Genomic DNA, 9,492 nt, shown 5'->3' with positions numbered 1-9,492 from the left:
TTTATTTTCCCTATCCTAGCCCTGGAATCAGCCACTTCTACATTTCTTGAAGGAGTCCTGGTTCCTTTCATTGGGGAACGGCATTTCGAAATCAAGATCTGAGTGCTGGCTGTGCTCATTGCTACTGGTGTCACTGCTCGTAGTCTCCTCTCTCTCAGTGGGCAGAGCTAGGTAATTCATGTATGTATAACTGACCCATATATGTACACATATTATATTTTTGTATCTACTAAAAATAAATCAACCATGAGTTCATACTGATATTTCTAACTCCAGTCCAGTACCAGGATTTATTCTAGCATTATCTCTGCTTATTTGTAACTTCTTTCTGACAATGAGAAAAGTGGATCCCATAGCTTACACTATATTTAATTATTTTTGAGCCCAAGAATACCATAGGTTTAGGGTTGTTTGTGAAAAACGAATTTACCAATGAGAGTTTGTTGCTTCTGTACTGTTCTTCTTGTCTTTGGCCTGACACTCTCCAGTCAAAACATTGCTTTACAAAGGCACTTAGGTCAGCTCGTTTCTTCCCTCCTAACTTCTGTATGGTTATGTTTTTTTATTTGTAATACAGTTAGATTCATTTTAGCAGTCCGCTTTTCATCTTGGATTTCCCCAAGATCTCAGTTGATTTTTTAAAAATTTGTATACAGCAAAGTTTACCCTTTGTGGTGTATAGGTTTATGGGATTGAGAAAGGCATAGAGTCACGTGTACAACAAGACAGTTTAACTCAGAACAATTGGACTGCCCAAAAGTTTCCTAATGAGGCCCTTTAGTGGGGCATCATTTCATAGGACTCCCCCAACTCCAGGCAACCACGGATTTGTTTTCTATTTTTATAATTTTGCCTTTTCCAGAATGCCATATAAATAGAATCATTCAGTATGTAACATTTTGGATTTTCTCTCATTTAGCAAAAAGAATTTCAGATTCATTCATGTGTTGTGGGTTGATACTTTTTATTGCTGAATGGTATCCCATTGTCTGGATATACACAGACTTACTTACCCTTTCATCTGTGAAAGACAGCTGAACTATTTCTAGCTTTTGGTAATGAATAAAGCTGCTATAAACATTCAGGGCCAGGCACAGTGGCTCACGCCTGTAATCCCAGTACTTTGGGAGGCTGAGGCAAGAGGATCAACTGATGTCAGGGGTTCAAGACCAGCCTGGCAAACATGGCAAAATCCTTTCTCCACTAAACATACAAAAATTAACCTGGCGTGGTGGTGCATGCCTGTAATCCCAGCTACTCGGGAGGCTGAGGCAGGAGAATCACTTGAACCCAGGAGGCGGAGGTTGCAGTGAGCTGAAATAGCATCACTGCACTCCAGCCTGTGAGACTCCATCTCAAAAAAAAAAAAAAAAAAATCAGGTACAGGTTTTTCTGTCAGCATAAGGTTTCAGTTAACTTAGGTCAATACCTTGGAGTGGGATTGTTGGGTCACATGGTAAGTGCATGTTTAACTTTATAAGAAATTGCAAAACTATTTTCCATTTATAAGAAACTGCTATACTGCCATTCCCCAATGAAAGGAACCAGGACTCCTTAAAGAAGTGTACTTTTGGTGCAAAAGTAATCAGAGTTTTTGCCATTGAAGGTGATGGCGTGAGTCAGAATTTCCTTATTTTAAAAGGCTGAATAATATTCCATTGTATGAATATATCATGTTTGTTTATTCATTCATGTGTCAATGGACACTTGGGTTGCTCCCACCTTTTGGCTATTGTGAATAATGCAGCTATGGACACAGTGTACAAATATGTGTTCAAGTCTCTGCTTTCACTTCTTTTGGGTGTATACCCAGAAGTGGAATTCCTGGATCACAGGTAATTATGTTTAATTTTTTTGAGGAATCATCATATCGTTTCCACAGCAGCTGCACCATTTTACACTCCCACCAGCAATGCACAAGAGCTCCAATTTCTCTCACATCCTTGCTGACACTTGCTATTTTTTTTTATTTTTTTGTGTGTGCATGTGTGTTGATAATACCAACCTAATGGGTGTGAAGTGATATTTCATTGTGGTTTTGATTTGCATTTTGTTAATAGCTAGTGATATTGAATATCTTTCATGTGCTTATTGGTCATTTGAATATCTTCTTTGGAGAGATGTTTATCTTGATAAACCATTTTTTGAGGTTTATTAATTTTTTTAACTTTTATTTTAGATACAGGAGGTACATGTGCAGGTTCGTTACGTGGGTATATTGCATGATGCTGAGATTTAGGGTATGGATCCCATCACCTTGGTAGTGAGGATAGTACCCATTAATTTTGTTAACCTTTTCAAGGATCCAGTTTTGAGGTTCTATTATTTTTCTCTACTATTTTTTTCTGTTTTTAATTTCATGACTTTGTTCTTATCTTTTCTCCCCTTTCTGCTTGCTTTGGGTTTACGTTACTCTTCTTTCTCTAGTTTATTAAGGTGAATGCAGCAATTAATTTTTTGAGGTTTTTCTTCTTTTCTGATATAAGCATTTAATGTTATAATTTTTCCTTTAAGCTCTCCTTTAGCTTTCTTCCATAAATTTTGATTTGCTGGCATTTTATATCAACTTATTTAAACATATTTTTAAAATTTGCCTTGAAGTTCTCCTTGAAGAGGTCCTTCACATCCCTTGTAAGTTGGATTCCTAGGTATTTTATTCTCTTTGAAGCAATTGTGAATGGAAGTTCACTCATGATTTGGCTCACTGTTTGTCTGTTATTGGTGTATAAGAATGCTTGTGATTTTTGCACATTGATTTTGTATCCTGAGACTTTGCTGAAGTTGCTTATCAGCTTAAAGAGATTTTGGGCTGAGACGATGGGGTTTTCTAAATGTACAATCATGTCATCTGCAAACAGGGACAATTTGACTTCCTCTTTTCCTAATTGAATACCCTTTATTTCTTTCTCCTGCCTGATTGCCCTGGCCAGAACTTCCAACACTATGTTGAATAAGAGTGGTGAGAGAGGGAGAGAGGGCATCCCTATCTTGTGCCAGTTTTCAAAGGGAATGCTTCCAGTTTTTGCCCATTCAGTATGATATTGGCTGTGGGTTTGTCATAAATAGCTCTTATTATTTTGAGATACATCTCATCAATACCAAATTTATTGAGAGTTTTTAGCATGAAGGGTTGTTGAATTTTGTCAAAGGCCTTTTCTGCATCTATTGAGACAATCATGTGGTTTTTGTCTTTGGTTCTGTTTATATGGTGGATTATGTTTATTGATTTGAGTATGTTGAACCAGCCTTGCATTCCAGGGATGAAGCCCACTGGATCATGGTGGATAAGCTCTTTGATGTGCTGCTGGATTCAGTTTGCCAGTATTTTACTGAGGATTTTTGCATCGATGTTCATCAGGGATATTGGTCTAAAATTGTCTTTTTTTGTTGTGTCTCTGCCAGGCTCTGGTACTCATTGAAATAAAAGAGGGCACAAACAAATGCTCATGGATAGGAAGAATCAGTATCATGAAAATGGCCATACTGCCCAAGGTAATTTATAGATTCAATGCCATCTCCATCAAGCTATCAATGACTTTCTTCACAGAATTGGAAAAAACTACTTTAAAGTTCATATGGAACTGAAAAAGAGCCCGCATTGCCAAGTCAATCCTAAGCCAAAAGAACAAAGCTGGAGGCACCACGCTACCTGACTTCAAACTATACTACAAGGCTACAGTAACCAAAACAGCATGGTACTTGTACAAAGCAGAGATATAGACCAATGGAACAGAACAGAGTCCTCACAAATAATATCACATCTACAACCATCTGATCTTTGACAAACCTGACAAAAACAAGCAATGGGGAAAGGATTCCCTATTTAATAAATGGTGCTGGGAAAACTGGCTAGCCATATGTAGAAAGCTGAAACTGGATCCCTTCCTTACACCTTATACAAAAATTAATTCAAGATGGATTAAAGACTTACATGTTAGACCTAAAACCATAAAAACCCTAGAAGAAAACCTAGGCAATACCGTTCAGTACATAGGCATGGGCAAGGACTTCATGTCTGAAACACCAAAAGCAATGGCAACAGAAGCCAAAATTGACAAATGGGATCTAATTAAACTAAAGAGCTTCTGCACAGCAAAAGAAACTACCATCAGAGTGAACAGGCAACCTACAAAATGGGAGAAAATTTTTGCAATCTACTCATCTGACAAAGGGCTAATATCCAGAATCTACAAAGAACTCAAACAAATTTACAAGAAAAAAACAAACAACCCCATCAAAAAGTGGGTGAAGGATATGAACAGACACTTCTCAAAAGAAGACATTTATGCAGCTGACAGACACATAAAAAAATGCTCATCATCACTGGTCATCAGAGAAATGCATATCAAAACCACGATGAGATACCATCTCACACCAGTTAGAATGACGATCATTAAAAAGTCAGGAAACAACAGGTGCTGGAGAGGATGTGGAGAAATAGGAACACTTTTACACTGTTGGTGGGACTGTAAACTAGTTCAACCATTGTGGAAGACAGTGTGGTGATTCCTCAGGGATCTAGAACTAGAAATACCATTTGACCCAGTCATCCCATTACTGGTTATATACCCAAAGGATTATAAAGCATGCTGCTATAAAGACACATGCACACGTATGTTTATCGCGGCACTATTCACAACAGCAAACACTTGGAACCAACCGGAATGTTCATCTATGATAGACTGGATTAAGAAAATGTGGCACATATACACCATGGAATACTATGCAGCCATAAAAAAGGATGCGTTCATGTCCTTTGCAGGGACATGGATGATGCTGGAAACCATCATTCTCAGCAAACTATCGCAAGGACAAAAAACCAAACACTGCATGTTCTCACTCATAGGTGGGAATTGAACAATGAGAACAGTTGGACACAGGAAGGGGAACATCACACACCAGGGCCTGTTGTGGGGTGGAAGGAGGGGAGAGGGATAGCATTAGGAGATATACCTAATGTAAATGATGAGTTAATGGGTCTAGCACACAAACATGGCACATGTATACATATATAACAAACCTGCACGTTGTGCACATGTACCCTAGAACTTAAAGTATAATAAAATGAAATTTGCCTTGAGGTTTCTTGTACCCAAGGGTTATTTTCAAGTATGTGTTTAATTTTCAAATCTTTGGACAATTTCTAGATTCTTTCTGTTACTTATTTTGAATTTAATTCCATTTTGGTCTGAAAATATACTTTATGTAATTTCTATTGTTTTAGATTTGTTAAGGTTTGTTTCATGGCTCAGAATATGGTCTATTTTGGTGAATGCTCCATGTGCATTTGAGAAGAATGTGTGTTCTGTTGTTGATCGAAGTATGCTATAGGTCAAGTGTCAATAGGTCAATAGTGTCATTAGGTCAATAGTGTCAATAGGTCAAATTGGTTGATAGTGGTCAGGTCATCTACATACTTAATGATCTTCTAGCTACTTGTTCTATCCATTACTGAGAGAGATGTGTTAAAATCTCCAACTGTAATGTAGATATTCATCTATATCAGCTTTTGGTTCTTTCAGTTTTTCTTTAAGAGTTTTGAAGCTCTATTGTTAAGTTCATATACATTTAGGATTGTTATGTTACTTTGGTAAATTGGCATTTTTATCATTATGTAGTATTTCTTTTTACCTTTGATAATACTCTTTGTTCTGAAGTTTTAAAAAATTTTTATTTATTTATATTTTTTATTTTTTTAAAATTTCACCTTTTTCTTCATCATTCAACTTGATAAAGCTTCTTTTTTTTAACATGAATATAGCTATTCCAGCTTTCTTTTGGATATTGTTTGATGGTATACATTTTTAATATTCTTTTATTTGTAACATATTTATGTCTTTGTTTTTAAAGTGACTTTTTCTTAAGGCAGCATATACATAGGTCTTGTTTTTAAATCATATCTGGAAATTTCTGTCTTTTAATTGGTATATTTTGATCATTCACATTTCGTGTTATTATATAACTGAATTAAAATCTACCATTTTCTTAGCTGTTTTTTATTTAATCCATCTGTCCTTTATTTTTTCCTGCCTTCTCTTGAGGTAATTGAGCATTTACTGGAATTATGATTCTATTTCATCTCCTCTATTGACTTATTATTTGTTCACCCCTTAAAAAAAGTTTAGTCCTTGGTACAGGAGTTATATGTTTTTAATTAATTAGAGTGTATCATTAAATAATATTGTATATATTCACAGATAGTTTAAGGCCTCAAATTATCAGAGTCCCACTTCTCTGCTATTACATATATTATACATATTATATACAATTATTAACCTATATATCTCTATATTATTAGATATTAATATCTGTATTCTATCATCTATCTATCTATCATCTATCTATCTATCTATCTATCTATCTATCTATCTATCCATCCATCCATCCTGGGAATTAACTGAGAGATACAGATAAGCCAAAGCAGGCTTAAAACAAAACAAGGGCCGGGTGTGGTGGATCATGTCTGTAATCCCAGCACTTTGGGAGGCCAAGGTGGGCAGATCACGAGGTCAGGAGATCAAGATCATCCTGGCCAACATGGTGAAACCCCGTCTCTACTAAAAATACAAAAATTAGCTGGGTGTGGTGGCGCCTACCTACTCGGGAGGCTGAGGCAGGAGAATTGCTTGAACCTGGGAGGCAGAGGTTGCAGTGAGCCAAGATAGTGCCACTGCACTCCAGCCTGGTGACAGAGCGAGACTCCGTCTCAAAAACAAAACAACAAACAAACAAACAAAAAACAAAAAGTAGCTAGATAAAGAAAATATTGTTAGGTGAATCATGAAAAATAAAAGCATTTATTATGAACCATAAAAGTCGTACAGAGTAGCAGTATAAAAGATGATCTACATCTTGGGTTAATACAAGGCTTTTGTTATATAAGACTCACTTCACACCTTCATATTATTCATATAATTTTAATCTAATGACAACTTAGTTATCTTGGCTGTCTCTCCAATGTGTTGTATAATAAATTCTTATAGGGTAAGGAGTTTACCGTGTGCAAGTGACCCTTGTTCTTCTCTCCTACCCCTTTCCTCCCTGTTTTCCTCTTCCCCTCTTTCCCACTCTCTCCTCTTCTCATCCCTTCTCAACTCCTCTCTCCCTATCCCACCTTCTTTTACTCACTCTTTCCTCATCTTATCTTCTTTAATCTCCCCCTTTTTAAAATTAATAGGTTTTGTTTTAAAAAGCAGTTTTAGGTTTACAGAAAAATGGGAATGATAAATACTGAGAGTTCCCCTATACTCCTCACCGTCTGCCCCAGCAATTCCCCCTATTAGTAACATCTTGCATTAGTGTGATACATTTGTTGTAATTGATGGGCCAATATTGATAAATTATTATTAATTAAAGTTCATAGTTTACATTAAGATTCAGCCTTGGTGTTGTATATTCTATGGACTTTGATGAATGTGTAGTGACATGTATCTACCATTATAGTATCACACAGAATAGTTTCACTACCCTAACAATTCCCTATATTCCACCTATCCATCTCTCCCTCCATCACCTGGAACCGCCAGCAACCACTGATTGGTTTACTGTCTCCATCATTTTGCCTTTTACAGAATACCATTTAGTTGGAATCATACAGTATATAGCCTTTTCAGATTGGCTTAGTTCACTTAGCAATATGCATGTAAGTTTTCTTTATGCTTTCTCATGACTTGTTAGCCCAGTTACTTTTTGAATGAATAAGATTCCATGGTCTAGATGTGCCACACTTTATTTATCCATCCACCTATTGAAAGATATCTTGGTTGTTTCTAAGCTTTGACAATTATGAATAAAGCTGCTATAAACCTTTGTGTGCAGATTTTTGTGTGGACATAAGTAATATATTTTTAAATAATGGGACAAAAAAGGAGAGCTTTCTAAGAATGACAGCGCCATAAAGAAAACATTTGTTCAAATTTCCAGACAGCAAAAAACTCACCATAGCAAACTTAAGAGACAAACAGCAGGGGGTGGTATTTGCAAGATATGTGACCACAGTTGACAGTTCTATTTTACTTAGCACACTGTGAACTTAAAGGAGATAAGATTCTCAAACTCTTTGACTATTTTATTTTATTACCTGCATGTCTGTGGTAGGAGAGAGACATATCAGTGATTCCCTTTAGATTTGTCCAAAAAATCTTATAAGAATTTAGCCCTGTTAGGAATTACCAGATTTCTATTTACATCTCACTGTTAGGAAAACACATTTTGAAACGAAACCACCATAATTCTACAGACTTTTAGAGAGAAAAAGTTATAACTGTTATTATATGAAAAGTGAACATTACAATATTAATATGAGAGAATATTTTGGAAGTCAAATCTGGCTTTCATTGCAAAGTGCGAAGTGTATATGTTATCTGCGTTAGAACCGCTTTCCTCTCCAAACTAAATCAAAGAATCAAGAGTTACCTGTATCTCACTCCCTGGCTTATAATTTCTTTAAAAACTGAATCCATCTAAACGCAAATGTGCAAGTAACTGATCAAGCTCTGCCTCATTCACCTGAGAAAGTCCCCAGAGAGGAGCTCTGCCCACTCCCCCTGCACCCGCCACCACAACACAGAGGCTCCCAGCATGACCAGGGCCACCCTCTTCCCTTCTCCCGAGCCCCTTGTTAAGTGCTTGTCACTTTGGCTAAATCACATCATGAATGGGGTCAGATGTCTTCCTGGTCCCTGCGGAAATGAAATCCTCCTGGGTGGGGAAATCTCCTAAGCCTTGCCTCCCCCTCAGGTCAGAGCACAGGTAACCTGAGGGCAGGGCATTTGGCAGAAGTAAGAGGGAGCCATAAAATGTTTCAAGCAAGGTGCCAGCTCCTTGTGCAGTGGAACCTGGAGAGTGCCCTTGGGTTCAGTCCTCACTGCCATCTAGAATTCAATATAGGAAACTCTCTTGGCCAGGCTTATGCCTATAATCCCAGCACTTTGGGAGGCTGAAGCAGGTGTATCACTTGAGCTCAGGAGTTCAAGACTAGCCTGCGCAACATAGGGAGACCCCATTTCTTAAAAAAAAAACAACAAAATTAAGAAACTCTCTTTATGGCGCACTGCAGATGGTGGCTGGGAGATGTGTATATGTCCAGCCTGGGCCAGTAACCGGCAGCTGTTGGCCTGCCCTGGGATGCAGCCATATCCAGATGCTTAGTGGCTTTTCTGGGTCTCAGTGCTCCTGCTAATTCTGGTAAAAAGTTTGTTTTGCACAAAAGCAACACAGAGGTGTGGTGGGAAAAAGGAAATAGAGCTGTTTTACAAACAGCTTCTTACCCTGGCTGTCTCTCAGGGCCTTGAGTCACCCTCTGAGGGCGGCTTTGTACGGAAACCCACACACATTGTTATTTTCCTGTCCCCAGGGACATGGTCCCTCTCTCTCTCTCTCTCTCTCTCTCTCTCTCTCTCTCTCTCTCTCTCTCTCTCTCTCTCTCTCTCTCTCTAGCAGACCAAATTTGTGGCCAGGTTCATCATGTCTCATTGCTCTTGTGTTTTTATA

This window comes from Pan paniscus, chromosome 6 (assembly GCF_029289425.2).
Source record: "Pan paniscus chromosome 6, NHGRI_mPanPan1-v2.0_pri, whole genome shotgun sequence".
Lineage (NCBI taxonomy): Eukaryota > Metazoa > Chordata > Mammalia > Primates > Hominidae > Pan > Pan paniscus.
This window is presented reverse-complemented; position numbering follows the sequence as displayed.